This window comes from Oncorhynchus masou, chromosome 8, assembly GCF_036934945.1.
Source record: "Oncorhynchus masou masou isolate Uvic2021 chromosome 8, UVic_Omas_1.1, whole genome shotgun sequence".
NCBI lineage: Eukaryota > Metazoa > Chordata > Actinopteri > Salmoniformes > Salmonidae > Oncorhynchus > Oncorhynchus masou.
In genome coordinates, this window is record NC_088219.1 from 45,713,720 (window position 1) to 45,733,280 (window position 19,561).

Here is a 19,561-nt window from a genome sequence, read left to right on the forward strand (position 1 = left end):
GACTTGGCTCTCCGGTACCGCTTGCCGTGCGGTAGCAGACAAAACAGTCTATGACTTGGCTGACTGGAGTCTCTGGTAATTTTATGGGCTTTCCTCTGGATTGCAGGAAGCTTGGCCCCCTTGATGTACTGGGCAGTAGCTCTACCCTCTGTAGCGCCTTACGGTCAGATGCCGAGCAATTGCCATACCAGGCGGTGATGCAACCGGTCAAGATGCGCTCAATGGTGCAGCTGTAGAATATTTTGAGGATCTGGGGACACATGCCAAATCTTTTCAGTCTCCTTAGGGGGAAAAGGTTGTCGTGCCCTCTCCACGACTGTCTTGGTATGTTTGGACCATGATAGATCATTGGTGATGTGGACACCAAGGAACTTGAAACTCTCGACCCGTTCCACTTGAGTCCTGTCAATGTTAATGGCGGCATGTACGGCAATACTTTTCTTATAGTCCACAATCAGCTTCTTTGACTTGCTCACATTGAAGGCAAGGTTGTTGTCCTGGAACCACACTGCCAGTTCTCTGACCTCCTCCCTTTAGGCTGCCTCATCGTTATCGGTGATCAGGCCTACCACTGTTGTGTCGTCAGGAAACTTAACGATGGTGTTGGAGTCGTGTTTGGCCACACAGTCGTTGTTGAACAGAGAGTACAGGAGGGGACTAAGTACACACTCCTGAGGGGCCCCAGTGTTGAGGATCAGCGTGGCAGATGCGTTGTTGCATACACTTACCACCTGGGAGCAGTCTGTCAGGAAGTCCAGGATCCAGTTACAGAGGGAGGTGATTAGCCCCAGGGTCCTTAGCTTAGTCATGAGCTTTGTGGGCACTATGGTGTTGAACACTGAGCTGTAGTAATGAACAGCATTCTCACATACACTGGGGAGAACAAGTATTTGATACACTGCCGATTTGCAGGTTTTCGACTTACAAAGCATGTAGAGGTCTATACTTTTTAGCATTGGTACACTTCAAACGTGAGAGACGGAATCTAAAACAAGAAATCACATTGTATGATTTTTAAGTATTTAATTTGCGTTTTATTGCATGACATAAGTATTTGATACATGAGAAAAGCAGAACTGAATATTTGGTACAGAAACCTTTGTTTGCAATTACAGAGATCGTATGTACATCATTTCAATTGGGGGTACGAACAAAGGATCTGATTCGGGGAAAGTAATTTTCCTGGTAGTAATGCTGATAGTGCTGGTGAGTTACCGCCACTCTGATATCCATAAGTTCTTCTCAGCTGTATGTATAAACACAAAACATTTTCTGGGCTAATAATGTAAGAAAGAACATATAAAAAAAAGTTTCCTAAGAGCCAGAAGCACGGCAGTCCTCTCTGTCAGCACCATGTTATGTACACACCGCTGACCAGCAAATATTTGTTACGTCTTCAACTAGGAATCACTACAAAATCTCTTGTATGATCTCTTATATGCAAATCAACCTCGTGTGCAAGTCAATATTAGGAAGGTGTTTCTAATGTTTGGTATACTCTGTAGGTTAACCTTTCTGGGATCGTTCGTGAAGCTAGCATCCCACCTCGCCAACAGCCAGTGAAATTGCAGGGCGCCAAATTCAAAACAACAGAAATCTCATAATTAAAATTCCCGCCAAATTGTGGAGTCAACAGAAGTCCTAAATAGCATTATAAATCTTCACTTACCTTTGCAGATCTTCGTCGGAATGCACTCCCAGAACTCCCACAAGAAATGTTTGTTTTGTTCGATTACGTCCATGTTTATGTTTTGTTCGCGCGTTTAGTTCACTATTCCAAAGGCACAATGTGCCAGCACAAAATCCAGACGAAAAGTCAAAAGAGTTCCATTACAGTGACACACCCTGGCCATAGTTTACTTTGTATGTTTCTGTGTTTTGGTTGGTCAGGGTGTGATCTGAGTGGGCATTCTATGTTGGATGTCTTGTTTGTCTATTTCTATGTCTGGCCTGATGGTTCTCAATGGTTCTCAATCAGAGGCAGGTGTTAGTCATTGTCTCTGATTGGGAACCATATTTAGGTAGCCTGGGTTTCACTGTGTGTTTGTGGGTGATTGTTCCTGTCTCTGTGTTTTGCACCAGATAGGGCTGTTTAGGTTTTCGCACGTTTGTTATTTTGTTAGTTGATTAGTGTATATTTTCTTTATTAAAATAAAATGAATAACAACCACTCTGCATTTTGGTCCACTCCTCCATCTACAAAAGAAAGCCGTGACAGAATCACCCACCACAACAGGACCAAGCGGCGTGGTAGCAGGCAAAAGCAACAGCAGGAGCAACAAAAAAAGGAATGGACATGGAGGACGAATTAGGCGGAGAAGGACCCTGGGCTCAGCCTGGAGAATATCGCCGTCACAAGGAAGAACTGGAGGCGATGAAAGCGGAGAGGCGCCGGTATGAGGAGGCAGCAAGGCGACGCAGATGGAAGCCCAAGAGTCAGCCCCAAAAATGTCTTGGGGGGGGGCTCAGAGAGAGTGTGGCAGAGTCAGGAGTCAGACCTGAGCCCACTCTCCCTGTTTATCGTGAGGAGCCAAGGAGGAGACCAGAACCAGAGCCGGTGTTGGAGGTGAGCGAAACAGAGACTGTGAAGGAGTTAATGGGGAAGTTGGAGGAGAGAGTAATGAGGGAGTTGCTGTGTTGGTGCTTTAAGTATGGAATTTGCCTGACGGAGCGTGTTGGGGATTTGATGGCACCTGGGTCAGCGCTCCATACTCGTCCTGAGGTGCGTGTTAGTCGGCTGGTGAAGTTGGTTGCTCCTTGCAGACTGGCAGCTCCTTGCAGACTGGCAGCTCCTTGCAGACTGACACCTCTCCCACCTCAATGCAAGCGAGCTGATGATAAGACGGTAAATTGGAAAATGACAGAGCCCTAGTTTTTTTACATGACGAAATTGCCAACCAACATTTCACACTTACGTGCCTTAGCACCAGTCAACAATAAATCCCAAAGTCTGCCTGAGTATGTAGAGTCTATTGGTCTTCAGAGACTGTGGTACTGGCTAACTCAGAATGGTTAGTTTCATGCTACGCTACTCCTCAGGAGACTGTGGTAATGGCTAACTCAAAGTAGTTTTCTTCATGCTACACTACCCCTCGGGAACGCTGATGAGTACCAACATAAATACTGGACTTCCAGGTATGTCATGGTGTGTATCTGTATATTTACAGTACCAGTCAAAAGTTTGGACAGACACACTTTATTTTGACTATTTTCTACATTGTAGAATAGTGAAGACATCAAAACTATGAAATAACACCTATGGAATCACGAAGTAACCAAAAAAGAGTTAAGCAAATCAAAATATATTTTATATTTGAGATTCTTCAAAGTAGCCACATTTTGCCTTCATGACAGCTTTGCACAATCTTGGCATTCTCTCAACAAGCATCACCTAGGAATGCTTTTCCAACATTCTTGACGGAGTTCCCACATATGCTCAGCAATTGTTGGGTGCTTTTCCTTTTCCCCCACTCTGCCATCAGACTCATCCCAAACCATCTTAAATTGGGTTGACGTTAGGAGATTGTGGACGCCAGGTCATCTGATGCAGCACTCTCCTTCTTGGTCAAATAACCCTTACACAAGGTGGAGGTGTGTTGGGTCATTGTCCTGTTGAAAAACAAATGATAGTCCCACTAAGCGCAAACCAGATGGGATGGCGTACGAATGCAGAATGCCATGGTAGCCGTGTGCCTTGAATTCTAAATAAATCACACAGTGTCACCAGCAAAGCACCCCCACACCATCACACCTCCTCCTGCATGCTTCACGATGGGAACTACACATGCGGATATCGTCTGTTCATCTACTCTGCGTCTCACAAAGACACGGCGGTTGGAACCAAAAATTGTAAATTTGGACTTATCAGACCAAAGGGCCGATTTCCACCAGTCTAATGTCCGTAGTTCGTGTTTCTTGGCCCAAGCAAGTCTCTTATTAATGGGGGTTTCTTTGCAGCAATTCAACCATGAAGGCCTGATTCATGCAGTGTGCTGCAATTTCTGAGGCTGGTAACTTTAATGAACTTATCCTCTGCAGCAGAAGAAACTCTGGGTCTTCCTTTCCTGTGGCGGTCCTCATGAGAGCCAGTTTCATCATAGCGTTTGATGGTTTTACGACTGCATTTGAAGAAACTTTCAAAGTTCTTGACATAATGATAGACTGTCGTTTCTCCTTGCTTGTTTGAGCTGTTCTTCCCATAATATGGACTTGGTCTTTTACCAAATAGGGCTATCTTCTGTATACCAACCCTTCCTTGTCACAACACAACTGATTGTCTCAAGCACATTAAGAAGGAAAGAAATTCCACAAATGCACTTTCAACAAGGCACACCTTTTAATTGAAATGCATTCCAGATGTCTAACTCAAGAAGCTTGTTGAGAGAATGCCAAGAGTGTGCAAAGCTGTCATCAAGGCAAAGGGTTGCTACTTTGACAACGTAAAATATATGTATTTTTGGTTACTACATGATCCCATATGTGTTATTTCATAGTGTTTATGTCTTCACTATTATTCCACAATGCAGAAAATAGTAAAAACACAAAAGCCCTTGAATGAGTAGGTGTTTCCAAACTTTTGACTGGATCTGTATATATTTTAGATTACGGCAAGGACTTGAGCCAAAAACCTGCACACCCAGTATATATCCAGGAATGGAGTCGGGGAACCCTGTACTAATGCAAACTAAAACAGTGTGTTATAGTTGGTGAGCTCTAGTATAGGAGTTGGTGAGACTGTAGCTTAAGTTGAGCTCAGTGATGATGATGATTAGTGTTTTCAGTGTGTGTATTATGTAGCTAGGTGGTCTTACTGTTCAGGGCTGCTCTCCAGGACCACTTGCTGCGATGTCTCTTGGCCACCAGTAGCCTGGATGGACGGGCCTGTGGGAATATCCAAAATAAATATATAAAAATAAATAATCAAAATGACCTATTCTCATCCAGCCTGAGGCAAGTTACACAAACAGGCACAAAAACCCTGTGCACATATGTTAGTCCATATGCACGTTCATATGCCAATTCACATGCATAAACATTGGCCCGTATGTCAATATTATTTGAGAGACAGATAAAAAGTCATTCACATACAGAATATAGTGATCTAACACCAAAGACATTCCACAAAAACATAGTGAACCGTAAACACTAAAACTTTGATGGGGAGGACGTGTCATGACAGCGCGACCCTACAGCTACCACCTGAGACCAGTTGGGGTCAGAGGAGTTCATGGGCTTGAGTGAGGCGTCAGAGGTAATAGGTCATCTGATATTTCTAGCTGCCTGTACCCAGGGGGGTCAAACTCAAATAGGTAGGGGGAGAAGTACAGGGGTAATTAAAGGGAGGTAGGTGGGTGGGTGGGTGTGTGGCCATCAGCTGGCCCTATTAAGAGTCTGGGGAACAATAGCGAGGGAGGGGAGTGAGGAGAGGAAAAAGGGAGGACAGGAAGAGAGGGGTGTGAAAAGTGAAAGGCTTGCTTAATTAATCCTGAGCATGGGGAGTCATGGAGGGGAGTTGGTGTTAAATACTTATTTCCCACAATAATTAGCAAATAAAATTAAAAAATCCTACAATGTGATTTTCTGGATTTTTTTCTCATTTTGTCTGTCATAGTTAAAGTGTACCTATGATGAAAATTACAGGCCTCTCTCATCTTTTTAAGTGGGAGAACTTGCGCAATTGGTGGCTGACTAAATTATTTTTTGCCCCACTGTTTATGTATTAGGGTGAGCTTGCTTGTTCTTCATTGCACCACAAATGATGTCCCCTTTTCTTCATAAAGGTCCTTAGAACTAGGAGTGAATACACACCACCACAACTGATTGGTTAATATGATGTGCTTCACTGTGGAAGCTCTAAGACTTACATTTAGGTATTAAACAACATACTGAATGTGTCTTTCTAACCAATACCTCACATCCCTCCTACATAGAAGCATGCAGGGGCTCCTGAGTGGCGCAGTGGTCTAAGGCACTGCATCTCAGTGCTAGCGGTGTCACTACAGACCCTGTATCAAAACCGGGAGTCCCATAGGGTGGTGCATAATTGGCCCAGCCTCGTCCAGGTTAGGGTTTGGCCGGGGTAGGCCGTCAATGTAAATAAGAGACAATAACACATTTTTCTAAACTGACTTCCCTAGTTAAATAAAGGTAAACAAATATGTATTGATAGATAACATTCTCATGCCTCAGACAGAAAGATAAATATTAGCTTTATTAGTTTTACATAACTTTGCACAAGTGACAAGTCATGCCCCCGAGTGAGGTCAGAGAGCATCAGTCTGACAGAACCGCCCCTCTCGAAAAAACTGCATAAATGATGGGTAACAAAGTTAACCTCTTACACTTATGGTGGCGCTATTTCATTTTTGGAAGAAAAATGTTCCCGTTTTAAACAAGATATTTTGTCACAAAAAGATGCTCGACTATGCATATAATTGCTACTGTTCGAAAGAAAACACTCTGACGTGTCCAGAAATACAAATATCTTCTCTGTGCGTGCCCTTTAACGTGAGCTTCAGGCAAAACCAAGATGACTTGGCATCCAGGAAATGACAAGGATTTTTGAGGCTCTGTCTTTCATGATCTCCTTATATGGCTGTGAACGCAAGAGGAATGAGTCTGCCCTTTCTGTCGTTTCCCCAAGGTGTCTGCAGCATTGTGACGTATTTGTAGGCAGATCGTTGGAAGATTGACCATAAGAGACCACATTTACCACGTGTCCGCCCGGTGTCCTGCGCCGAAATTGGTGCGCAAAAGTCACCTGCCAGTATTTTTCCATGGGGCACAGAGAGAGAAGCAAGCTTCCACGAACTGCATGTCAATGAAGAGATATGTGAAAAAACACCTTGAGGATTGATTCCAAACAACGTTTGCCATGTTTCGGTTGATATTATGTAGTTAATCCGGAAAAAGTTTCACGTTGTAGGTGACTGCATTTTCGGTTCGTTTCGGTAGCCAGGCGCAATGTAGAAAATGGAACGATTTCTCCTACACACAGACGCTTTCAGGAAACACTGCGCATCTGGTATGTGGCTGGGAGTCTCCTCATTGAAAACATCAGAAGCTCTTCAAAGGTAAATGATTTTATTTATTTGGTTATCTGGCTTTTGTGAAAATGTTGCGTGCTACATGCTACACAAAATGCTATGCTAGCTTTGCATACTCTTACACAAATTAGTCAATTTCTATGGTTCAAAAGCATATTTTGAAAATCTGAGATGACAGTGTTGTTAAGAAAAGGCTAAGCTTGAGAGCAAACGCATTATTTTAATTTTATTTGCGATTTTCAGAAATCGTTAACGTTGCGTTATGCTAATGAGCCTGAGGCTTAGTCACAATCCCGGATCCGGGATGGGGAGTTTCAAGAGGTTAACATACCAGACCAGGGAGACGTAGAGCTGCAGCTCACGTTTAAAGTGGTTCGAACTCTGAATCTCAACACAAGGTAGAGACGATAAAGTCAACTCAGGGACAATCACTGGTATGGATGATTAGCTGTCTTAAGTAAAGTATCTAGAAAAGTGAACTTAAGTGGGAATATTCTACTACTCTTTTCAAAACATCGTATAACGCTACTCTCATCACCCCACTGGGAGCCATCGACACAGCTGGTTTTTCACAATTCCTGACATTTAATCCTAGTAAAAATTCCCTGTCTTAGGTCAGTGAGGATCACCACTTTATTTTAAGAATGTGAAATGTCAGAATAATTGTATAGAGAATTATTTATTTCAGTTTTTATTTCTTTCATCACATTCCCAGTGGGTCAGAAGTTTACATACACTTAATTAGTATTTGGTAGCATTGCCTTTAAATTGCTTAACTTGGGTCAAATGTTTCGGGTAGCCTTCTACAAGCTTCCCACAATAAGTTGGGTGTATTCTGGCCCATTCCTCCTGACAGAACTGGTGTAACTGAGTCAGTTTTGTAGGTCTCCTTGCTAGCACATGCTTTTTTTTGGGGGGGGGGATTGAGGTCAGGGCTTTGTGATGGCCACTCCAATACCTTGACTTTGTCGTCCTTAACTTCTCTAGGGTAGGGGGCAGCATTTTGAATGAAAAGCATGACCAAATTAAACTGCCTTCTACTCAGGCCCAGAAGATAGGATATGCATATAATTAGTAGATCTGTATAGAAAACACTCTAAAGTTTCCTAAACTGTTAAAATAATGTCTGTGACTATAAGAGAACTGATTTGGCAGGCGAAAACCTGAAAAAATCCATTCAGGAAGTAGGAATCTTTTGTTGTTGTAGTTTTCTATTCAATGCCATTACAGTATCCATTGAATTAGGACTCAATTTGCAGTTCCTATGCCTTCCACTAGATGTCAACAGTCTTTGTAAATTGTTTCAGGCTTGTATTCTAAAAAATGAGGGAGTAAGAGCAGTCTGAATGAGTGCACCCTGCCATGTCACAGAGCTTTTTCATGTGCGCCCGAGAGAGTGCCTTTCTTGTTTACCTTTTATATTTACACAGTTATTGTCCGGTTGAAATATTATTGATTATTTAGGCTTAAAAAACAATCTGAGGATTGAATATAAACATCGTATGACATGTCTCTATGAACTTTACGGATACAATTTAGATTTTTTTTGTCTGCCTGTTTTGATAGCGTTTGAGCCTGTGGATTACTTTTTATTGAATAAATGAATGTCTTTTGAGTGCAACCATATGAAGATCATCAAAGGTAAGTGATTAATTTAATCTCTATTTCTGTAACTCATCTACTTGGTTGGTTACTGTTTGTAATGATATGTTCTCAAATAATTGTAAGGAATGCTTTCGCCGTAAAGCATTTTTGAAATCTGACACCATGGATGGATTCACAAGAAATTCATCTTTAAACCTATGTAAAATAGTTGTTTCTTTTCTGAATTTTTATAATGAGTATTTCTGTATTTGAATTTGGCGCTCTGCAATCTCACTGGATGTTGGCCAGGTGGGACGCTAGCGTTAGGGCGAAGGTCCTACGTTAAAAGGGTGTTAAAAGGCTCAGATAATAACCTGTTCCAAGGACGTGCGAACTTGGAATGACAAAGACCAAATTGACATCGGATTTCAATGTGACGGTGACGACCTACATGCAGGAAGGTGACGACCTACATACATTTCGACTATACCAGCCAGAATATAGCATGAGCATATAGCATGGCAACTTGGTATGAACTTTGAACTCTTATTCACTAAAGAAGTGATACCTCCTAGCAGTCACGTTAGCGCAGCAACTGTAGATGTGGGCTAGGAGAGGATGGACAGAGTATGTGTTCTAACACAAGATGACTGTACTACCAAGTATCCATTCTAGCATCAGACATTCTTCAAAGGACAACCCGGCCTCCCATCTACGACCAACCAATCGAAGTGCAGATCAGAGTAAATATTTTTTGCATTTTCCTTTTCCAAATGGGTGGTAATTTAGAATGCATAAGACACTGTATTTACAATAGCATAGCATCTCCCTTTGTTCCTCAGTCTTCCCGCTCTTTCACTCAAACCCACCCCCCCCCCTTTTCTCTGTAGACCAGCCGCTATATCAGCTCCGTTCACCAGGTGCATCAATGTATGATTCATTCTGTGTATATGTCATTCTGTGTGATTAGTTAGATATTTAGTAAATAAATAATTAAACCACATTTTGTATTGCTGATTCCACTTGTTAGCCTGGGTTCGTGAAGATAACCAAGGATTTACAACTTTTAGATGAGACTAAATAAAGTGACAATTAAATATTGACGGCTATTGAGGTAAAAGATTACTAGGTTTTTAAGAGTTTATTCAGAAGATAACAGCTCTATAAACATTCTTTCGTGGTGCCCTGACTTTCTAGTTAATTATTTACCTGATTAGCTTAATCAGGTAATATTAATTACAGATAAATTATTTTATAGTATAGCATGTCATATCACTTAAGCCAGCATAGCCAAAGACATGACAAATGCATGTCACAAGGATCTGTACACAGTCCTTCAAGCTGAAAATGTCTCAGTTCTTCCATGGACTGCAACCTCACCAGACATATCACCCATTGAGCAAGTTTGGGATGCTCTGGATCGATGTGTACGACAGCGTGTCCCAGTTCCCACCAAAATCCAGCAACTTTGCACAGCCATTGAAGAGGAGTGGGACCACACTCCACGGGCCATAATCAACTCTATGAAACTGATCAACTCTATGCAAAGGAGATGTGTCACACCGCGTGAGGCTTTTGGGGGTCACACCAGATTCTGACTGGTCTTGTTTAAGGTATCTGTGACCAATAGATGCATATCTGTATTCCCAGTCATGTGAAAGAGATCATTACACAGGTGAATGTATTTCAATTGTCTAATTTCCTTATATGAACTGTAATTCAGTAAAATCCTTAATTGTTACATGTTGCGTTTCTATTTTTGTTCAGTATAGTTTAATATGATTTTTGGGGAGATAGATGTCACAAAAATAATGGTCAAGTGAGGTTGGAGGAACTTTTGTTAAAAGTTTTTACTTCCTCTTTCAAAATCTCCTTTGTTGAGAAAAGGATTTCTCCATAGCTTGTAAAATATTTGGTTGCGTTTCTATATTGAATGTTTAGGAAAACCTTTGCTCTCCTCCGTCCAATTTTTTAGGTATGAAAACCCATTCTTTCAAAAATAAGTTCCTCAAACTTGTTTTGTTTTGCGTGAAGATTATTCAGTGCATCTGTAGGACATTCCTCAACTCCACTGAGGTGTAATATTACAGTTTCTATTTCTGGTCTATTCTCTGTAGGCTGTAGATCTCTGTAGACCAATACTTAATTGAAATTGAATGGCCTCTAAACGCACATAAAAAGGCACCACATATGATAAGTGGGTCCGCTGAACATGTATTGTGCCAGAACAAGTCTTACGAATTCCATCGTTTTTGTTAATAAAGTAGTGTCAGTCAATAAACCCTGGTTAAATGTCCAATATCCCTGTCCAGCAGCTATGAGGTTAAATAACTGTTTAAAAAACTGTGTGGCAGTGGTTGGTGGACACAGCAAACCCACCACACGCAGTAACGCAGGTGCGCGCTTGCGTACGTGCACACATAGGTATAAACATACGTGGACACCCATCCACACACTCAAAGGAGGTAATACACACACAGGTATAAACATACGTGGACACCCATCCACACACTCAAAGGAGGTAATACACACACAGTCAAACAGAAGAAAGTTTAAGGATAATGAGTGTGCGTGGATTAGTCTCACCAGTCAATGTGATGTGATCCTGGACATCTTGTATGTCTGAGAGAACAGTCTGAAAGATGGGACATATCCACAGCGCATAGTCAGACAGTATGCCAGTCATTGAGCTTGCACACACGCACACACACACACACTCCTAACCACAAACTTCAGGTGCCAAGGCCAGAGATGAGATGTAGAAGGGGGAGGTACTCACGGGAGGATGGGGTCGAGGGGGAGGGGCTCGGAGGGGCTGCACCAGAGACACCCAAGGGTCACACACACATAGCAATGGAAGGAAATGATGATGTACACAACAACATCAACTGCACATCATATGCACACAAACAAGCCACCACAATATCTTCCTTCATGACACCAGTTGTAGCTTGGCCTTCCTCTTACAGAGTATAAGGTAATTGACACTGTATCCCCAATGTATCGCCAATCACAACGTCTTTCCAGAACGTTGTCCTGATGTGTATGTGTGTGTGTGTGTGTGTGTATAAGAGAGAGAGAGAGAGGACGTGTGTGTGTGTGTGTGTGTGTCCTAATTATTCAGCGTTCTAATGAGAGAAATGAGAGGTGGATGGATGAATGGTCCTGGGAGTAACAGCTGTAAGACATCGTCTCACTTCTCTATTCCATCACTCTCCCTCCCATTTCTCTTCTCTACCACCTTTCTCTCTCTCTCCCTGTACCACCTTCATCCCCCTGCCTCATCTCTCACCCCCTCTCTTGGGGTGTCTTAAGTCTTTTTCTATAGTTTTAATGTTTATGTTTTGGAGGTCGACTGTATAGTATTATGCTTTCTTCACTCCAGCTGAGGGTTGATAGACACTAATTAGTGGAGTGGTGTAACTGAGAAGCAATGTTATTATTATTACTTTTAGAAATGTCCATGTGATTTCATACTAGATAAACTGAACAAAGACATGTGCAAGGCAGAAATGAAAAGCAGGAACAAAGGAAGGAAAGGGACAATGACGGATAAGAGCGGAGTGGAGACAAAGCGTGTGAAACAACATGACAAGGAATGAGTGCAACAGAAGAGATGGAATGATAGAGACGGAATGACAATGACAGAGTGATAGTGTCAGTGAGGGAATGATAGAGACGAAATGACAATGACAGAGTGATAGTGACACAGTGTGAATGATAGAGATGGAATGATAGAACAGACAGCACAGTAGCATAAGGGGGACATCACATCCTCAGAGACCTCAGAAACTCATCCCCCCCTTCTTTCCCTCCCTCCCGTCCCTCTCGGACCACCTGTCCAAAGTGCACTGTGATGGGCTGCCGTTCGTCCCAGGAGGGGACACTGTCCTTCCTGCAGGTGGAGGGGGCGACCCGGCCATAGTGTCTTCCTCCCCGGTACCCGCTCCTGTGCCACCTGTGTCTGCTGTCGAGGAGTAGCCATTCTCTGCCAGGTCCTGGAGAGGAGAAGAAGAAGACGGAGGAGGTTGGCATGGCCAGAGGAGGTAGTGGTGGTGATGGTCTCTGTGGAGCGAAAGGGGGAGGTCGAGGGAGGAGGCCCTACAGGGCTATAGTGGAGGGGGGGGGTCAGTGCCAGGGGGGCATAGGTGAGGGGTATGGGGGAAGTGGATGGCCAAAGGAGGGTAAAATAGAATAAATAAAGTGCCAAAAAGGATTTAAGGAAAAGAATAGGGCCAGATATGGAAAAAGAGTTTGAGTGAGTGAGTGAGCGAGCGAGCGTGAAAAGAGAGTGAATGAGTGTACTGGAGTGAGCATTAAAATGAGAAAAAAAGAGTGAGAGATTTGAGGAGGAAAGAGGGTCAGGTTGAGAGGTCAACAGAGGGTTAGTTTGAAAGGTGAACACACAGTGGAGGGAAGAGTAAGTGACAGCCTGGTGTGGGAGAGGAAAAACCATCAGTGAGTGAATAATTGTGCTAATTGACTGGCATCGTGTGCCTGTGTGTTTGCATGCGTGTCTGCTTGTGCATGTGTGTGTGTGACAGTTGTGTTCTGTAAAGTTATTATTCAGCCTGCGATTTGGGCAAAATACTCATTTCAATTTTATTTCGATCAAATTTAACACACAATGCACATTTTGTTTTAGCCGACTCTTGTCTTCCTTTATCCCCATCCTTGATCTTTAGCCTTTGGAGGAAAAACAGACGGGTTTATGTAGGGAGTCTTGTAGAGGGAGTCTTGTAGAGTCTACCTTGTAGTCTACCTTTAAAGTGGCATCAATATGAGACTAAGTGAACAGTAGTGAAATATTTTGGGAGTGTCATGGTGTAATAGTCATGATAGGAGGACACTTACAAACTTATAGACCGTTTTCATGGCAGGGTTAGCCTTGGTCCTCGCTGTTTTGAAGATAGCTCCGCCCCCTTTCTTTTGGAGACAAAACCATTGTTCGCGGCATGGTTGTACTTCAACAACAGTCGTAGCCCAGAGAGCACAACCAAAAATAAGTTGTTTCAACATCTCATAGGGAGACGGGTTGTTTGATGAAAATCCAACAAGTTTGAAATATTAGCATGAATGTGATAAAGAAAACATGTATAATTTGAACAGCATGAAAGATGGGTTCAAATGGAGCACTCGTCTTTGAAGACCAACCTTGACAGTGAATAGCCACTGGTGGTAGTTGTTGTCGCTGCCTGTGGAGTTAACACAGAGGTGAGGTCACAGGGGTGAAAGGCACAGGCAGCTCATGAGGGGAGACCAGCTCAAAATAATGTCCATAACGGAGCAAATGGAATCGCATCAAACACATGGAAACCATGTTGTATTTGATACATTACACTCATTCCGCTCCAGCCATTGCCACGAGCCTGTTCTCCCCAATTAAGGTGCCACCAGCCTCCTGTGGTGAAAGGTCAATGAATTAACACAGTAGACATTCTATATAGGTTAGTCATGGGACATGGGTTAGCATTAGGGCCATTGACACCCCAACTGCAGTAACTGGTTTGTGGTCAGTAGGCTTGAAAAATGTGTCATTTCAAAATGGAGATCGTCAATGAGCATTCTTGTTGGACCAGTTTCAAGACGCTGTTCCAAGACGTAGCCTGCCTCAGTTTCAAGACGCTGACTACAGTTTCTTGCCTATTGAACACGACCGTGGTTTGTGGTAAGCGTGCATGGTGGCACACCAAACGTCTGCCATTCCCCAAAGATGAACGAAAGTGCTTGGAGACCAAGTGAAATTACCTAGCAGAAATGTTTTACATGGTTGTAGTCAATGTGTGCTGAACATGTTGATCTCATCCTCGAAAATATCCCTGAAGCCCTCACCGGCATTCAGAAGGTCCAAGCGGCCATCGATGAACTACAGAGAGGGAGAAAGGTTTATCCCAGTTATACACGGAATGTTTCTTTCATTGATTAATATAGGCAAATGTGATGTACTTATTCTATTGCATCACACTGATTCTCTGTGTGTGTGTGTACCTGTTATCGTTTATGTATGTGTGTGTGTGTACCTGTTATCGTTTATGTATGTGTGTGTGTGTACCTGTTATCGTTTATGTATGTGTGTGTGTGTACCTGTTATCGTTTATGTATGTGTGTGTGTGTACCTGTTATCGTTTATGTATGTGTGTGTGTGTACCTGTTATCGTTTATGTATGTGTGTGTGTGTACCTGTTATCGTTTATGTATGTGTGTGTGTGTACCTGTTATCGTTTATGTATGTGTGTGTGTGTACCTGTTATCGTTTATGTATGTGTGTGTGTGTACCTGTTATCCTTTATGTATGTGTGTGTGTGTACCTGTTATCCTTTATGTATGTGTGTGTGTGTACCTGTTATCCTTTATGTATGTGTGTGTGTGTACCTGTTATCCTTTATGTATGTGTGTGTGTGTGTACCTGTTATCCTTTATGTATGTGTGTGTGTACCTGTTATCCTTTATGTATGTGTGTGTGTGTACCTGTTATCCTTTATGTATGTGTGTGTGTGTACCTGTTATCCTTTATGTATGTGTGTGTGTGTACCTGTTATCGTTTATGTATGTGTGTGTGTGTACCTGTTATCGTTTATGTATGTGTGTGTGTGTACCTGTTATCGTTTATGTATGTGTGTGTGTGTACCTGTTATCGTTTATGTATGTGTGTGTGTGTACCTGTTATCGTTTATGTATGTGTGTGTGTGTACCTGTTATCGTTTATGTATGTGTGTGTGTGTACCTGTTATCGTTTATGTATGTGTGTGTGTGTACCTGTTATCGTTTATGTATGTGTGTGTGTGTACCTGTTATCCTTTATGTATGTGTGTGTGTGTACCTGTTATCCTTTATGTATGTGTGTGTGTGTACCTGTTATCCTTTATGTATGTGTGTGTGTGTACCTGTTATCCTTTATGTATGTGTGTGTGTGTGTACCTGTTATCCTTTATGTATGTGTGTGTGTACCTGTTATCCTTTATGTATGTGTGTGTGTGTACCTGTTATCCTTTATGTATGTGTGTGTGTGTACCTGTTATCCTTTATGTATGTGTGTGTGTGTACCTGTTATCGTTTATGTATGTGTGTGTGTGTGTACCTGTTATCGTTTATGTATGTGTGTGTGTGTACCTGTTATCGTTTATGTATGTGTGTGTGTACCTGTTATCGTTTATGTATGTGTGTGTGTGTACCTGTTATCGTTTATGTATGTGTGTGTGTGTACCTGTTATCGTTTATGTATGTGTGTGTGTGTGTACCTGTTATCGTTTATGTATGTGTGTGTGTGTACCTGTTATCGTTTATGTATGTGTGTGTGTGTACCTGTTATCGTTTATGTATGTGTGTGTGTGTACCTGTTATCGTTTATGTATGTGTGTGTGTGTACCTGTTATCGTTTATGTATGTGTGTGTGTGTACCTGTTATCGTTTATGTATGTGTGTGTGTGTACCTGTTATCGTTTATGTATGTGTGTGTGTGTACCTGTTATCGTTTATGTATGTGTGTGTGTGTACCTGTTATCGTTTATGTGTGTGTGTGTGTGTACCTGTTATCGTTTATGTATGTGTGTGTGTGTACCTGTTATCGTTTATGTGTGTGTGTGTGTGTACCTGTTATCGTTTATGTGTGTGTGTGTGTGTACCTGTTATCGTTTATGTGTGTGTGTGTGTGTACCTGTTATCGTTTATGTGTGTGTGTGTGTGTACCTGTTATCGTTTATGTGTGTGTGTGTGTGTACCTGTTATCGTTTATGTGTGTGTGTGTGTGTACCTGTTATCGTTTATGTGTGTGTGTGTGTGTACCTGTTATCGTTTATGTGTGTGTGTGTGTGTACCTGTTATCGTTTATGTGTGTGTGTGTGTGTACCTGTTATCGTGCATGTGTGTGTGTGTGTACCTGTTATCGTGCATGTGTGTGTGTGTGTGTACCTGTTATCGTGCATGTGTGTGTGTGTGTACCTGTTATCGTGCATGTGTGTGTGTGTGTACCTGTTATCGTCATGTGTGTGTGTGTACCTGTTATCGTGCATGTGTGTGTGTGTGTACCTGTTATCGTGCATGTGTGTGTGTGTGTACCTGTTATCGTGCATGTGTGTGTGTGTGTACCTGTTATCGTGCATGTATATGTGTGTGTACCTGTTATCATGTATGTATATGTATGTGTACCTGTTATCGTTTATATATATATATATATATATATATATATATATATGTGTGTGTACCTGTTATCATGTATGTATGTGTGTGTGTACCTGTTACCGTGCATGTATATGTGTGTGTACCTGTTATCGTGCATGTGTGTGTGTGTGTACCTGTTATCGTGCATGTGTGTGTGTGTGTACCTGTTATCGTGCATGTGTGTGTGTGTGTACCTGTTATCGTGCATGTGTGTGTGTGTGTACCTGTTATCGTGCATGTGTGTGTGTGTGTACCTGTTATCGTGCATGTGTGTGTGTGTGTACCTGTTATCGTGCATGTGTGTGTGTGTGTACCTGTTATCGTGCATGTGTGTGTGTGTGTACCTGTTATCGTGCATGTGTGTGTGTGTGTACCTGTTATCGTGCATGTGTGTGTGTGTGTACCTGTTATCGTTTATGTATGTGTGTGTGTACCTGTTATCGTTTATGTATGTGTGTGTCTACCTGTTATCGTTTATGTATGTGTGTGTGTACCTGTTATCGTTTATGTATGTGTGTGTGTACCTGTTATCGTGCATGTATGTGTGTGTGTACCTGTTATCGTGCATGTATGTGTGTGTGTACCTGTTATCGTGCATGTATGTGTGTGTGTACCTGTTATCGTGCATGTGTGTGTGTGTACCTGTTATCGTGCATGTGTGTGTACCTGTTATCGTGCATGTATGTGTGTGTGTACCTGTTATCGTTTATGTGTGTGTGTGTGTACCTGTTATCGTGCATGTGTGTATGTGTGTGTACCTGTTATCGTGCATGTATATGTGTGTGTACCTGTTATCGTGCATGTATATGTGTGTGTACCTGTTATCGTGCATGTATATGTGTGTGTACCTGTTATCGTGTATGTATGTGTGTGTGTACCTGTTACCGTGCATGTATATGTATGTGTACCTGTTATCATGTATGTATATGTGTGTGTACCTGTTATCATGTATGTATATGTGTGTGTACCTGTTATCATGTATGTATATGTGTGTGTACCTGTTATCGTGTATGTATATGTGTGTGTACCTGTTATCGTGTATGTATATGTGTGTGTACCTGTTATCGTGTATGTATATGTGTGTATACCTGTTATCGTGCATGTATATGTGTGTGTACCTGTTATCGTGCATGTATGTGTGTGTGTACCTGTTATCGTGCATGTATATGTGTGTGTACCTGTTATCATGTATGTATATGTGTGTGTACCTGTTATCATGTATGTATATGTGTGTACCTGTTATCATGTATGTATATGTGTGTGTACCTGTTTGAAGAGCTGCAGCTGGATGGCGTTCTGCAGGAACTGTCTCATGGCACTGGAGCGGTGGGTCACGAAGACCTCCTCACTGAACGTGATTGGCTTTCCCTGAAGGTACACAAAACATGGAACAATCAGAAGGAAGTAGACCTGGTGGCATCCTGGATATGGTTTGCCAATCTACATATTTTTACAATGACCATTACTAAAGTGTGTGTTTGACATATCAAGAGATATCTTGCACAAATATTATAATTATTTTACCTTTATTAAAATTAAACTAGGCAAGTCAGTTAAGAACCAATTCTTATTTACAATGATGGCCTATCCCGGTCAAACCTTAATCCGGACTATGCTGGGCCAGCTGTGCACTGCCCTATGGGACTCAGTTGTGACACAGCCTGGAATTGAACCAGGGTTTGTAGTGATGCCTCAAGCACTGAGATGCAGTGCCTTAGACTGCTGCGCCACTCGGGAGCCCAAATTATTGAACACACACAAGAACGGTGTATAGGTACTTTGTAGAAAAGTATGCAATTATTATATAAACATAAAATAGCACAGATACAGAAAGACCCAGAGTTCTAGGTAAAAAAAATCAACAATACAAAATAAGATATATAGAACAAGGACAGGTAAACAGAAAGAGGAGGGCTGATGTCACCCCCCATATCCATCCTGCCATCAACCCCAACCTTTTATCAAATACGATGAATTGGAAACAGAACGACAGTAAATGCAATAAAGGTAGTGTTATTTAGTGGTAGAGCCTATTTTCACCTCTAGATGGCAGTGCTGTGAAAGTCAACAGACAGCAGGAGAGGAACTAGACCAGTGGTTCTCAAACATTTTGTGACCAGGACCCCTTTTGTCATAGCAAATTCACCAGGGGCCCCCTCACAATCAGAACAAAAATAGCATAAAAATAGCATACAAGGAGTTTTACCATGACTTCGACAGCGCGGCTTGTCAAACCTCGGGCCCTGGGAAGGAAGATTTCAAAGGCCCTCCCCTCAAAATGTGGATTTTTTTCATGTGAATTTCCTGCAATTCAACACATTTTGCCATGGATCAGAGAAATGTGTTGTTGTTGCATCTTTAAAGCTAATATCCTGCAATTCAACACATTTTGCCTTGAGGCAGAGAGAAGACCTTTATATTTAAAAGGTAACTGTCCAGTGTTTTTATTTTATTTGTAAAATATTACAAATAATGAAATTATATGCATAAAATTGTTTTCCTTCCAAAAAATAGTAATTAAGTACTTTAATGGCCAGCTCATGCTCCTCGGGAGAATGACATCCTCCTCCATGAGGAAACTCCATGCATTGTTCTAAAGGTATGTTTAAGATACAAGTTTGAGGTGTGTTTTGTTTTTAAGTCCCGCACTGTAATCCTACTTCCCAAGTAAAAATAAACTTTGAATGACCAATAATGTGACCGACCGGCTCGTTTCGGTCTGATGTAGCAAAATTTGAAATGGTGCTTTTTTACATTGGATAAAAGTAGAGACT

At 42.0% G+C, this 19,561-nt stretch overlaps 1 pseudogene; it reads right to left on the bottom strand.

Annotated features, from left to right (window-relative positions):
• Nucleotides 1–19,561, bottom strand: part of LOC135543832 (DENN domain-containing protein 1A-like) — a 161,739-nt pseudogene that overhangs the window by 2,829 nt on the left and 139,349 nt on the right.